This window comes from Pistacia vera, unplaced genomic scaffold (assembly GCF_008641045.1).
Source record: "Pistacia vera cultivar Batoury unplaced genomic scaffold, PisVer_v2 Contig200, whole genome shotgun sequence".
Classification (NCBI taxonomy): Eukaryota; Viridiplantae; Streptophyta; class Magnoliopsida; order Sapindales; family Anacardiaceae; genus Pistacia; species Pistacia vera.
Genome location: NW_022196003.1, coordinates 227,901 through 242,500, shown reverse-complemented (window position 1 = coordinate 242,500; position 14,600 = coordinate 227,901).

Genomic DNA, 14,600 nt, shown 5'->3' with positions numbered 1-14,600 from the left:
CTGTTTCCTTCGACCAAGATATGAAAGTTTTAGCTGCTCATGGCCCTAATCAAAACTCGAAAAGAGAAAAATTCCATAAGAGAGAAAGAGAGGCGTGTGTCCTCCCCCAATCTGATCTCTCTCCCCTCTTAAAGATATCCAATTCAAGTATTTGAATTCTACTAAATCTCCTAAAAATATTCTAATATCCTAAAATAACATTTCTCCTAATCTGATTCTGATTAATTGAAAATAAAATAAAGTCCTAAAATAAAATAGGAAAGTGGTGTGTCCAGCTGTAACTTGCGTGCAATAAGTCTTCAAATCTTCCAATAATAAACTGCCTATTTGAATTGCATGAAAAGGCGGAATGTTCCAGAACATCAGTAGTGCAGGTGCGTCCATTTCAAGCCCGATTACAACCTTGATGCAGCAAGTATCTCTCCAAAATTAAAACATGAAAGTTGTATATCTCTTTCTTAGGGTTCCATAGCATTTTGAATCATCTCAATCGATCTCGGATGAGAGAGTTATGCCCAGATTACGAATCGATGTCAAAACTGTCTGAATTCACCTAATTAGTTTCGTTTTGTATTTAACGCCTCCATTTGCATCCTAAATCAAAATACAATAATAATGAGTAAATTTAGGCAACAAATAAGTATAAAAGACTAGATATTAAGGGGGTTAAATATGACATTTTGTATTCTTATCATTAGTCAAAGTCTATGTTTAGTCAAATTCAATTGACGTGGTGGTGCCAACTCTGCTGCCACATTAGGATTGTAAGAAAAGGTTATGAGTTTAGGTTGCAAGCGAAATATTTTTGTAATTTTATAATCATATTCATTGTGAATCTACTGAACTTTATTTATTCAAATTTTGAATCATTGACAACATGTGACAAGAAAGTATAAATGTGATATGGTCATATATAAGGAACAACACAAAATGATTAAAGCTTGACATTTACTCATGCATAGATATTAATGTTCAAGAGACGTTCTGAAGAGACTGTAACTGTGCTTAGGGTTCATAAAATGGACCCAATTCGAATTACTTACTTAATTGCTGTTATAAATTCTAATCATGCGAAGGTGTTAGGTTATAGAATTTTTAATTTTACCCAAGAGGATGTGAAAGGACCGCCGTGGTCTATCAGTTATATGTTGATATTTATGGAAAATATTATGTTATAATTAGTATCTTGAATTATTAATATTAATAATGTTCTTTATTATAATAATGACGGTTGCGGTTGATATGTTAGTAAACGATCACATATACGCAGCGGAAACAAAACAAATATAATATAGAGATCGTTTACATGAGCCAAGATCAAGGGTATAATTTTACAATTCATATTAAATAAAATCTGCAGAAAAATAAATCTGAGTTTAAAGAAAACAAACGCACATTGGAGGCTCCTCCAAATTTGTCGACAAATGTTTTGCTACCGATCCAAGTGTAGGATCGAACCCACATAGTCCACACGAAGACAATCTTAAAAAGAACCAAAGAGGGATTTGTTAGATCCTCTTTGGCTTCAAGATTAAGAAGAAAGCAAATCAATAGAATTGATTTTAGGCCAAAGCCCAAATCTGGCGTGGGAGGAGATGGGGCTGCTGTGTGTGTTTTAATTTCAAAGAGAAAAACACTTCATCAAATTAATTAACACACACTTTTCCTTTTATATTTAATTAAGTTGCCCTAATCCCATATGGAATAGGCTTGAGCTCCAACCCAAATGCCCCATGTTGCCAAACACTCCCAATTTGATTTATTTTATTTTCCATCATTATCTCAATTAAAATCAATTAATATATATTTAAATATATATTAACATTTAACAATAATGATAATATATTTAAATATGTGCAAACACACATTTAAATGTAATTTCACTTATTTAATTTTTCTAACAAATTAAATAAAGGCTACGACCTCAGCAAATTTAATTGCACTGTGAAATTGCCAAAATACCCTTTCGCCTTAAAAGACGAAAACGCCCTTCTTTCTTCTTGCATCTTAAATTGTCTTCTATGTGTGTGACCCTTAGGCTCCTCATCATATCGGCAGTGTATAGTATTGCGATTAACACCAATTAATCGTCTCACTAATACACAGACCAAGATTGGCCCCTAGCAAGGCATCATGGCCACCCGATAGATTCGGATTCAGCAAAGTAGCTACCTGTCAACGATATGGTTACCGTGCAATTCGATCCTTTCATCATACGTTATCTCGACGAGACGAAGGCATAGAAATAGTGTCAACCTTCGGTTACTCTCGATATTATTTATTCAGTTTCTGGACCAATGACCCGTATTATAAACTGGATAGAGCAACAACTCAATCCCACTGTGGCCACAGTTTTAGTGTCATTGCCATATACTGAATTGCGCCGTGAGATAACTTTCTCCCGTACCCGGGAGTGATGAATCCTCTGTCAATCCACCATAGTCTTGATACACTCCTTGATGCAGCCAATCACCACCGTATTGACAGCTCTGAAAAGAACTGCGTTAGGCTAGTGTCAAACTACACCAATCGGTGCACAAGGCGCTCCGGTGATCTCAAGTCTAAGGATCACATGCACCACCATTCGTTAGAGGATTTGTTCCATAGACACTGGGGTTACCATCCATATGGAATCCTCTGGTGGGTCAGTCCAGTGAACTTGCTGTGGTGTAATCGCCTACAACAAGCACCCATGTGTTGCACCAGGTTGTCACCAAACAACCTTGACAAGTGAGATCAGTCACTGCCTTTCGACAGGGTCGTTCAACACTATGATAGCCTTACCGTATTATCTGTGCCCTTACTTCAGAATAATACTGGGGCTATGGACGTTTCTAGAATGGCCACCATATGTGCTCATAGGGTTCTCACTATCAAGATTTGAAACACTTGATACCCTCGTCACGGTTCTACCATTCTAAGGACATATATTAATACATATTGTAATAATAATGATTTACGCGATATAGTATAAAATGCCTTTTATTGATTAATGAACATTATTACAAAGAGTCAATTCCATAATAATTGATTGGCTCTAGGGCACCTACTCCAACATGATACACTGTTTTAAATAACATTTCTAAAATCATACTCTGAATAGGATATGATATGATTCTGAAAATGTGTTTGGTACATCATTGGAAAATATTTAGATTATTTTTAACCTCCTACATATGTTAATTTAGCTACCCCCCAGGCACCACAATAAAAATTTATTAATTAACAAAAACTCCCCCATTACTCAACCGACTGTCAGCAGTTGGCAGCCAGTCACCGTTGGACTGTGGTCGTTAGTCACAGGAATGGTGCATGACCAGCTAGATTTGGCTAGTCGTGCTAGATCTACAGTCAAAATCTCGTCGACCAAGATATGACTGTCGTCAATGACCAAATCTCTAGTCGTTTCTGGCCAGATCTATGGTGGATTTGGCTGGAAAAGGCAAGATCAACTGACAATTGGCCAGATGCAACCGGTCATGCATTGTCTTGACACTGGCGATCGGAGGCGGCGACGGTGGCTACTAGCGGGTGATAGTGGCCCGGGTGGACAAGGCTGTTTTTGTTAATTTATAAACTTTTTTTGAAAAAGGTAATTGTTAATGTTTTGAGTTGAATATAATAAGATTGGATTTTGAACAATATTAAAACTAACATATTTTTCATTCTTTAGGATAGGATAGTGTATATTTACAACAAGACATTCGATGAATCAAAGAAGGGGTGGGAATGAGTCGATCAAAAGTTTTTAAAACTTTAATGATATAAAGATGATAATAATTGGAAACAACTCCTTACTGTTTGTTCACTAACATACAATCTTCAACTACCTCTAGGTGGTCGAGTTGTAACGCCCCGCTTGAGGTACGTTGTTATTGTTTCCTCTTTTGCCCTTAATCTAGTTGGCTTTTGTTGTTTGTCGAATGTTTGCCCTGAAAATTGGATGAAAACAGAAGAAGTTCAGTCTGCCGTTTTTCGCCGGGGCGAAGAAGTATCTTCGCCGCGGCGAAGATGTGTTGAAACAAGGGGAACTCCCTGGACAGTTTCGCCGCGGCGACAGAGGTTTCTTCGCCGCGGCGACGGGCCGAATAAAAGGTTGATTGAGTTTTAGATATTTTCTTCCTTAAGGACAATTTGACCTTTCTACCCCTAATTAGCAGGAAAAGTGGGGAGTTAATTGTAAGGATATTTCATGGAGAATAGGTTGAGATAGGGGTGAGTTTGTAATGAATCAAAGGATATGGATGGAATTCCCAAAGTAGAACAAGGGCAAAATGGGAATGAGTGTGTTTATATTTCATTAAAAGGAATTAGAATCAAAGAAACCCCTCATTTCTTCTTCTCAAACGTGACTCTCCATTCTTCTCCTCTCAACTTCTCTTTTCTTTTGATCAAGGATTTCCAAGGGATTTTTGAAGGATTTTGGGGTAGAAAAGCAACCTAAGGCTTCCTAAGGTAAGGATTTCTTCTTAAGTTGTGTGATTTGGGAGTTTTAACCCATATTGAAGTTTGAGGGTTTTCATTCTTTTGGCTAAGATTTGAGGAGATATCAAGCTAAACAAGTGAAAGGAAGAATTTGTGAAGTCTCTCCTTAACAAGTAAGTAAAACCCAACCCAAGTTGAGATTTATGAATTTTCTTGATTAGGGTTTTGATAGAAATGATGTATGTATGTGATGTGCATGTAATATAGCATGTATGAAGGATTAAATAGAGATTTCTATGCTTTGTGATTGTTTATACCTTGCAAATTTGAGAAATGGGTTGTTGGTTTGGCAAGGTAGTTGAGATGGAATTTAAGGGGTATTATGTATTCCCTTTTTGGAAGTGTTTTCTATGGCAGGTTTTGTGACTTTGTGAAGGGGTTTTTCCCCATTTTGGATGGTTAAGAAAAGTTTTAGAATCATGGCTATGATAGAGTTTTATAGTGCACATGAGTTGTTTGATGAAATGCCTAATAGAGGTTTGAGTGTGAGTAATGAACCTTAATTCTTGCAACATTGCATGTTGGCATCTCATAAGTGCATTGGTGAAGATGAACCATCCATAGACACTAGTTGTACATGGAAAAGTGACCTAAGAAAGTGTAAGGAAATGGTTTATGCAATTACCCTATGAGTAGAGAGCTTAGTGGGTAAAATTACTCTAAGGGTAGAGAGCATTGAAAAATGCTACAATAGAATGAATTAGAAGAGTAGTATAGTTGGGATGATGCTTTGTGATCATCACCCGACCGTTATGGGAATCGGATTGATGCTTGGTGATCATCATCCGAATAGCCCTTAGAGTGATGGGTCGATGCTTTGTGATCGTCACCCGATGAGTAGTAGAAATGGGTAGATGCTTTGTGACCGCTACCCGGTTAGTGATAGATAAGTAGGTTGATGCTTTGTGATCATCATCCGACATTTAGTAGAAACGGGTTGATGCTTTGTGACCATCACCCGATAGTGACTAGAGACGGGTAAATGCTTGGTGATCGTTACCCAAAATTCATGAGGAACGGGTAGGCGCTAGGTGATCTCCACCCGATAGTTAGAAAGAACCGAGTTGGTGCTTTGTGATCCTCACTCGGTAGTCACTAAGAACGGGTTGGTACTGTGTGAATTCCACCCGATAGCCATAGAGAGTGAGATGGTGCTGTGTGAACGCCATCCGGCCGTACCTCCGGTAAGATGAGGCCATGATGTTATTAGAAACAGAAATAGAATCAGAGATAGCATAAGGAAAGAATTAAGAGTTATTCATACGGGGACAGACAGATAGAGAGTTTTACTTACTGAGCATTATTTTGTGCTCACCCCGTTATTTTCCTTTGTGGATGCAGGTTCTAGATGATGTTGCGGTCGGAGGGGCGTCGGCAAGCAATGAGGAATAGCTACACTGTTTCCCCTGTTTTGTCTTTTAAAATACATTTTTTTTGTAAACAGTACTCTTTATGTATAAAAGACACATGTTTTGTAATGAAAAGAAAACTTTGGGCCCAACTTTTCTATTGTTATTATGCATGCATTGTACAGTTTCCAGTAGGTGTTACACGAGTGGTTCGATAGGGACTTTTGGGTGTATTACTCAAGAGGTCCTGAATTCGAAGCTCTTCTTGGTTGCTAATAGGGGTAGCCACTAGAACTTTTATCAGACCGTTAATTTTAAGGTTCCCATGTATTAATTAAGGTGTGCATAAGCGGGCCAGACACCCCATCATTAAAAAAAAAAAAAAAAAAATAGTAATGTCTCCTAAATAATTGTAGCAATTGTCTCCAATACATCTCTATTTCCTCCACAGTCACCTGCCCTATATAAGCCTTGGAATTTACTAACCAGAAAAGCTTCAATGGGTTAATATTTAATTCTGAAGAGAAATATAAAAGGGTTGTTTTATGATTATGATCTTTCAAGGCATGAGTGATTAAGACTTGGTAAAATTCTCTGGCTACCATGCATGCAACAAAAACACAAAGAGGGATCAAATAATTATGATATTTTGTTTTCAAATTTATACACATATATCAAGTTGGGTTCATTTCACTTTCATATCTTTAACCTTTATTATCCTACAAAATCTTCCATTTCAAGCTTTGAAGAAAGATATGTCTACATGCATTTGTTTACTTATGGGAATTTTGTTTTTTAATTATTAAGTTGAATTTGTTAATTTCCATACATATATATAAAAAAAAGTGTTTTTGTTTAACAAATTCAGACCAGAAAAATAAAACGTTTTCGACGTTATATTTTATTATTTAGAGTTTCAATTTGTGTTTATCACTAGGAGTGTCCAGACTAGCTTGTGCGCACCTCAACTAATCCCTGAGACCCTGAAACTGTTGGCCAAGTAAGAGCCTCAATAGTTACCCATATTAGTGCCTAGAGAGACTCGAACTTAGAAACTCATGGAATCTCCTTTTGTTCTTTTACCATCAAGGTATCCAATGGTGGCTAATTTCAATCTATTTTATACATTAAAAATGAATAGTGAAAATAATAAATTTATTTAATTAAAGAGATCCAAAATTAATTTTTAGCCATGTGAGATGCTATAAATTATCTAGAAAAAGTGTCAATTAATTAATTTATAATATATATAGGCAAGAATATATCACACATGTTCCTCTTAATTCTGGTTAATCTGATGAGATTTGGTTCCTTTCTGATTAACACTGAGATTAGTCACGAATCAAAACCAAAATATTGTTATTATAGTGACATAATTACGATTGCGTTGAGAGGGATATAAAATCTCAAACTTGGTACATGTCAACTTAAAAATATTTATATAAAATATTGTAACAATCCACATTTTAATAATCTGAGGGTTCTAGATTTAGAACTCTAGGTGGCTCTAGATTTAGGGTTCTCTAAAACTTGCACAATATGATTAAAACGTCATTTATACCGATGTTGATGAGATCATTAATTCAATTAATAACATATTTAAAAACTAAGTATTTATGATTATACTACTTTCCCACCCAACGTTTATATTCTATTAATACCCAAAATATATTTCACTTTCTCAGCTAGTTTTTAGCGAGTTACCTGGAGGGTAAAAGGGTTTTTATAGAGTGGAGGCCGGTGAATCGAATGGTTGTAACCGATTAAAGATTTTCCATCAGAATCAGCCAAAAATCAGCTAAAAAAGGAAACCCTAGCTTTGCAGTGGTCGGAAATCGACAAGAAATCAAGTGCCGAAATGAGAAGGGTTTTGTAAAGAGGAGACCGGAGGTTCAATTTGTGGTAATGGGGAGAATTTTTGCCATCGGTATCAGCTTTGGGTAGTAACGAAATATTAACTTTGGGTGGGAAAGTACATTAAGACAAACCTTGAGTGGCAAAAAGTTGTTTACTCTAAATTAAATATCAAAAGTAAGGGTTATAAACTTATATGTCTCTCTTATAGATATTTTTAAATACATATGTCATTGTGATATTAGTAAACAATTTATTATCTCTATCTACTATTTAAAAAAAAAGTCAAATATAACTTTTTGAGTAAAAGACTTTTTCCGACCCAAATAATGGCTTAATGACACTTTCCCACCCATAGACTTTTTAAATATCATTTTACTACCCAAATTTGTATTTCGTTTCCGATTCTGGCATCGTTGCGACCCCCACACCACCACCATTCTCTTCCCCTATCATCATTCGCCAAAATCCCTCAAATCCTACTCTCACCGACCTCACTAATCGTCAAAAATTCAGCAATTAGGGTTTGCATAGCTGCCTCTCCCAAGTCAAATTTCGATCAATCCTAACCGCCAAAATCTAAACTTTCACCACCAAAAGACTCATTGGCCTCCTCTTTTCAAAAGCCCCAACATTCTAGAATGAGTTTGCTCTTTGTTTGCTGTCGGACTATAAATTTGGGTATTAAAGTGGCATTTTAAAAACCTATGGGTGCGAAAATGTCAATGAAACCATTATTTGGGTGGGAAAAAGTCGTTAACTCATAATTTTTTATATCAAAAACTTCAGTTAAATTTCTTCTAACATTTATTATCACGAGATGATAGTTAAGATGATACTCGGCAACTGATAGCTATAAATTTTGAACAGCTAAAGCATATAAAATCAATCACCAAAAGATATTTATACATGTTTTGGGGCAACATGGAAAACACGTTGGAAAACAAGTTCCTAGACTTGGTTTAGAAGTTTGAAACACTACAAATACTATTGAAACAATCACCCAAAATTATTAGTAAATAAATAAGATTTTGTAGGATTTCTACTTTTCTAGAGCCCGTAAATTGATCAGTACATGCATAAATTAAACAGCCTGGAATTGTAAAGAATATCAGATATAGAGCATTATTGATGCCTTTTGACACCAACAACCTCGCAAGTGCAAAGTGCTAAGCAGATCTTAGAAATTACACGTGATTAATTTGCGAGTTAGAATGAGGTTACAAACACAATTGAATGCAAAGACTTAATAATAAATAAGACAACAAAAATTTTATAGTGGTTCGGATGCTTAAAGCGATTCCTGCATCCACTATTTCTTTTATATAAATTTTCTTGGTTACAAGCCCAGTTACAAAGGTCTCGCGAACAGCAAGCTGAATTACACGAGTTTGGTAATCAGAGAGAATATAGAGCCAGTCTCTTTCTAGTAGGCTATCTTTGCTATTTGAGATTATGAATATCGGAGATCCCAATTTTGTGAGGGGGAGTCCTCTATTTATAGCTGCCAAATTCAAGGTGATGATTACAAGTCTGCAAGTGGGTAGGTGCCGTGCAAATCTTTCCTTGCATCCCATTGGTTGATAACTTAGGAGATATCCTCAAATTATTTAGGGTTTGGACAGGTGTGTAGTCCCCATTTACTCATAGACAAAACCTGAATTTGCTGGGTTGGTGACAGCCGTATTCTCTTTGTCTTAGGGAAATGTGGCAGCTCCTGGACAGTGCAAAGCCTTCCTGAACTTTGATTGGTGCTTTCTAATGTGGGTTTTCGCCAGCCCTAATTTTTTAGGTATAAGAGAAGCTTCCTAGTTCTTGAGATTCAAGGAATTAGATCTTGAGAACTTCATGATTATATCGCGACTTGACTTGTCTTTAGAAATGTTTGTTTAACCTGAAAGCTAAGAGTAGTCACATCATTGCAGACGATCTAGAGCTGATTGCTTGATCTAACTAGCGAACTTAGTGTAGGTTGTGACCTATACTATGAGAGTAAAACAAGTGACCTAACATGATCGTTTATAGAGATCTACCAACCTGAGCTTGATCTTGTCATGTGTTATCTGAATGTATTTTGAACTCCAATTGTTATTCGTGACCTGGAAACACTTAGAACATTACTGGATCATCTTGTTCAGCGTTTGAATTCGACATATTGAATAAATGTCTCTTTGAATGACCTCTTCAGATGTTATCTATTGTGCTTAACAGTTGGCTCGGTCAATAAAATAATCTTTATCTGATAGACGTGTCCCTGAGCACAATAAGTGTCGGCCATGAGCATTAAATGCAAGCCATGCTTAAATGACATTCCCTTTTGTAACATTAAATGCGATGAGGGCGCATTTAATGTGAAGGAGATAATCACATCGGCGTTTGGCATTTTCAATAAAGAAATGCATCGGTTGATTTTCACAAAGCGTGGGGGTTACTCTTTGCACGGATTGACGACATGTGGTCACAATCAATGGCTAGGAGCACATTCCCACCCAAACTTTGTTTATGAAAGAAGCCAAGCATAATCTTCGACCTATAAAACCCTAACTTTGCCCTAAGTTTTCAAAAAACTCAGATTTTTTAGAGAGAAAAATAGCGTTTTCAAGCTCCAACAAATCAGTTCATCTTCTTCTAGTTAATGCAAACCCAACGCTATGACAGAATGCCCGTTCCAAGCAGCCAAGAGGTAAGGAAACTTCTCCCTTTTTCTCTGTTTTCATTTCTACAAAAATCTTAATTTTTGAAATCATAGGGGCTATGGGTTTCTGGTAGGTTTAGATAGTAAGCATTTCAGGGTGATGTTCAAAAGAAACACTTTGAAGATTCATAATTTAGGGTAAAAAGTCTCAGAAAATCATTCTTAGGAGTTTTTTAGGAGTTTTGGCAACTATGGAAGAGAAACTAGAGTTCCTTTACTCCTTTGAGTCATTGTAGAAGGTAAAGTATTTAGGGTTTAAATCCCCCCTAAATGTCACACCTTTATAGACTCTAAGGGCAATAGAGGTCCCTAAGATGAGAACAACTAAAGAGGGGAGCTCGCAACCACTGGGTACCTCGGCAGGTCCCGAAAAGGTGATATGATCTACTGCCACAATGAATGAGATCCAGAGTGTAGTAGACTAGTACACAATTGACGTGGGTGTGTACCAAAGCTGGTCAAACACTGCTTAGGATCTTCATGAGGAAATGGCTACGATCTCGGAAGCCATTTTGAAATGTGGAGTGAGGATACCCCTTCACCCCTACATCAAGTCGATCATCGACTACTTCTAGGTTGCACCATTCCAACTGACGCCGAATGCATATGTGATAGCTGTCAATATGTATATAGCATTTGGCGAGCATGATCTCAGGGAACCAACGGCGCAGGAGCTCACTTGCACCTACATCTTAAAGAAGAGGAAGGATAAGGACTGGTACTACCTCTCTAAGAGATCAACGATTGAGGGAAGGATATTTGGTTACCCAACAATGTGGGGACTTACGAAACCAGATATTTCTTCTTCAATGTGTCTGTAAATTTAAGGAATCAAGTAGGTTTTCCTTTTAACTTTTAAGTCATTCGTCCTTCAAACTTAATTCTTTTTTAGACAATAAGCTAACAAACTCTTCTTTGCAGAAACAAGATGACTAGGTTGGGTGCTGACTGATCATAGCCGCATCGAAGCATTTGGTCGACTGCTCGAACAAAGTCATGACGCAAAGCTTCTCGTGATAACTAAAAATCTTTGTAAGTACAATTTTTTCCCCACGACCCATACTTAGACAGTTCAACTCGTAATTATTTCTTAAACAGAAAAAACCTAACTCTTTTATAAAATTAGACTTTTTTTGCTGACGTGTTTGTATGCCATGCAATCAATTAAGTCAAAGGCATCGAAGAAGTCTGTAAGACTTACATTCCCAAGACTAAATTTGACTGGTTTAGCTAGAGCAACCTCTAGCGATGTTCCTGTAATAGGGACACAAACTAGTGTCAAAAGGCAACCAACTGTGGACTGACATGAAGAAGCTCCCCAGCCTGCTACTATTCACCAAATGAAGAAGAAAACTACAGGTTTGAAGAAAAGGAGGCTGATACCAACAGAAGAATTTGAAATTGAGTTAGAAGACTTCAGAATATTACCGGGTGGGCTATAGTCCTACCAACCTCTTTCCTCGAAGGCCGCTTCATAGGGCATCTGATGTGTTGAAGTTACAACATGCAATATGTAGCAACTGCACTGGTCGCAAAAAGTAATAAAGTGATAAGTAGAGTGTCATTCCCACGAGGATTACGTGTCAAGTACTAATTTTCCTAGTTATTTATCAAGTTGGAGAAACCAAAAGATGATTGGATTTGCAGGAGACAAATAACTTGAAATTAAAACAAAACTCATAACGTAGTTTAAAATCTAACTAATGAAAACAATATTGATTCAAGAAAAATATCAATTAAAACAAAGCGGTTAGGGTTTTGACTTCACTAGGATTTTATGAATTAATCTATGATCTTTGTTACTTCTACAATCACATGCAAGGATTATAAATCGGACACTCTAACATGTAAAACATACCTTCTCAGGCTATGCTTTCCTACTTATCCCTATTAAGCTTCCGCACCTAACAAATTGAAGGTTAATAGTTCCAGGTCCGTTAAGCTAAATGGAATCCTAAATTGATTTCATCGATTCCCAAACCTATCTCTAGCTTTCAATAAAACAATGGTAAGTACCCTAAGAAGCTAATATGGTTCACTTCTCAGTCTCACTATGCTCAATAAGTAATTTCAATAAAAACAAGAGTAATTACACAATCCATGCAATAGAATGTAAAAGCAACATCAATCTATTGATTAAACATTAAAATCCCAATTACATCAAAAACCTAACCCAAAAGTGAGTCAGTTCATACTAAAATTAAAACAAATCAAAATAAAAAATGTAAACACAAAGTTCAACATGATGGAGTAACAAAAAGAGAGTAAATCTTTCCTATTTGATGAACCCAAAGGCTTCCAATCTTAAGTTTCTCTCCATTTTCTCCCAAAATAGTGTTGAACCCCTCACAAAAATAACTAAGTTCCTCTTTAATAGTCGACCCTAAAACCCTAAGACTCCTCTAATACAAGTAAAATGCACAGTTTTAATAATTGAATTTCCCAGACTTCGCTTGGAATTAATTCCACAATCTGATCCAAGAGTTTCTCACCGCGATGAAGAAAGAACTTCGCCGTGGTGAAGTTTTCTGAATTATTCTAAAATTATGAAAATGCCCTCCGCTTGCTTCCTTGCTTAAATCTTCAATCTTTAGTGATCTCTAATAGGAACAAGCTTCATAATGCTTTGAATCCGCATCAGAACTTCCCCGAATCCTACGAGTCACTTGCTTATGGGTCTAGAAACTCAATTCCGCTCAGTATTTGCTCTAACTGCATGTTTCGGCCTGGAACATAAAATATATAAAATTAAGTTGCAATTTAGGCACAAACGAAAGAAGAAGTATCCAAAATCCAGCCAAAAAGCATAGATAAACTAGTATAATCCTATGATTATCAAATACCCCTAAACTTAAGGGATGCTCATCCTTGAGCATCAGGCACGAAATTTGACTAAAGAAGAACAACTAACAAATAGATAAAGACAGCAAATTGAAAATAATAAAGGAAAATTTAGAATCAAAATCAAACACAAAGAAATGCCTAGAATTGATTGCAAATGCAAGTCTAAAAAATTGTTGAAATATTATTACAAGAAAATGCTTAACACTCCAAGAAGTTATAAATTGATTGACTATCTTTCTCTATCGGTCCCCTAAGTAGGTAATCCCCACTTCAGTCCACCTTCCGACTTCCCAGATTATTTTATGCAGGAATGTAAAGTTTATCAAATGGTGGTAGACTTCATAAGCCTAAGTATCGAACTACTCTCCACTAATGTGGACTGGACATCACTAAGGATGAAAAGGTCTTTGCAAGCTTGTAACGGCTTGGGTAGTGGGCTCCAAGGAAAAAGATAGGATAAACAAAGTAAAGAGAACTCGGTTTCCTCATGCAAACACAAAGAGCTACACCAATCTCCACTTTCTTTCTCCACCACCAATCAAAGTGTCAACCATTTTACAACCCTCAAACTTATGCATTTCTTATTTTTGATTTTGAATTGAACTAATTTTTATTTTTATTTTTTTTAAAGATAACATCATGCAGGTCTATAGCCCCTTCTTCCTGCCCTTTTTGCAACCCCAAACTTAAGATTTTGGTCCATCATTAATTCACACACCTCTCAAAGCTCTTTTGTGTCATACATTAGGTCTAGAATTCTCCTAAAGGGTATGATAAAGTGTTTAGGGTATAGGGATTGGACAATTTTTGGTTTGCATGAAAAATAAGGCAATGATAATCTCATTAGGCTCAAATGGGTGACTAGGGAAAGATTCATTCATGGGCCGGCTGGAAAGGCTCAAACGTTCCGAGAAATTGCCTAAATAATTTCCTCAATAATGTCTATTCCTAGAATTTTGCCTCAAGCACTTCTCAACTAGGTTCTAGAGTCCACCACCATTATCAAGACTTCACCTAACCACATAAAAAGATTCTAAGCATGCTGAAAGAATGAAAATGGTGGTTGAACCACTCAACGAACCTCAAGCTAAATCAAGTCAACCAACCTAAACTTGAAGCAATGTTTCTCATTTTCAATAAATAAAATCTCAACAATCCTATTCTCATCATAGACTTATGCAATTCATCATTGGCAACAACAATGCAAAACATAAAAACAAACTAAACACAAAACAAAATTTCAAAATTTCCTACCCCCAAACTTAAAATGACATTGTCCCCAATGTCACATCATGCACATCTCAGGAATAGAAAAACAAAACTAAGGGGTACGAGATATTTCCCTGATTAATCCGTGAAGGCTAATTTTCATT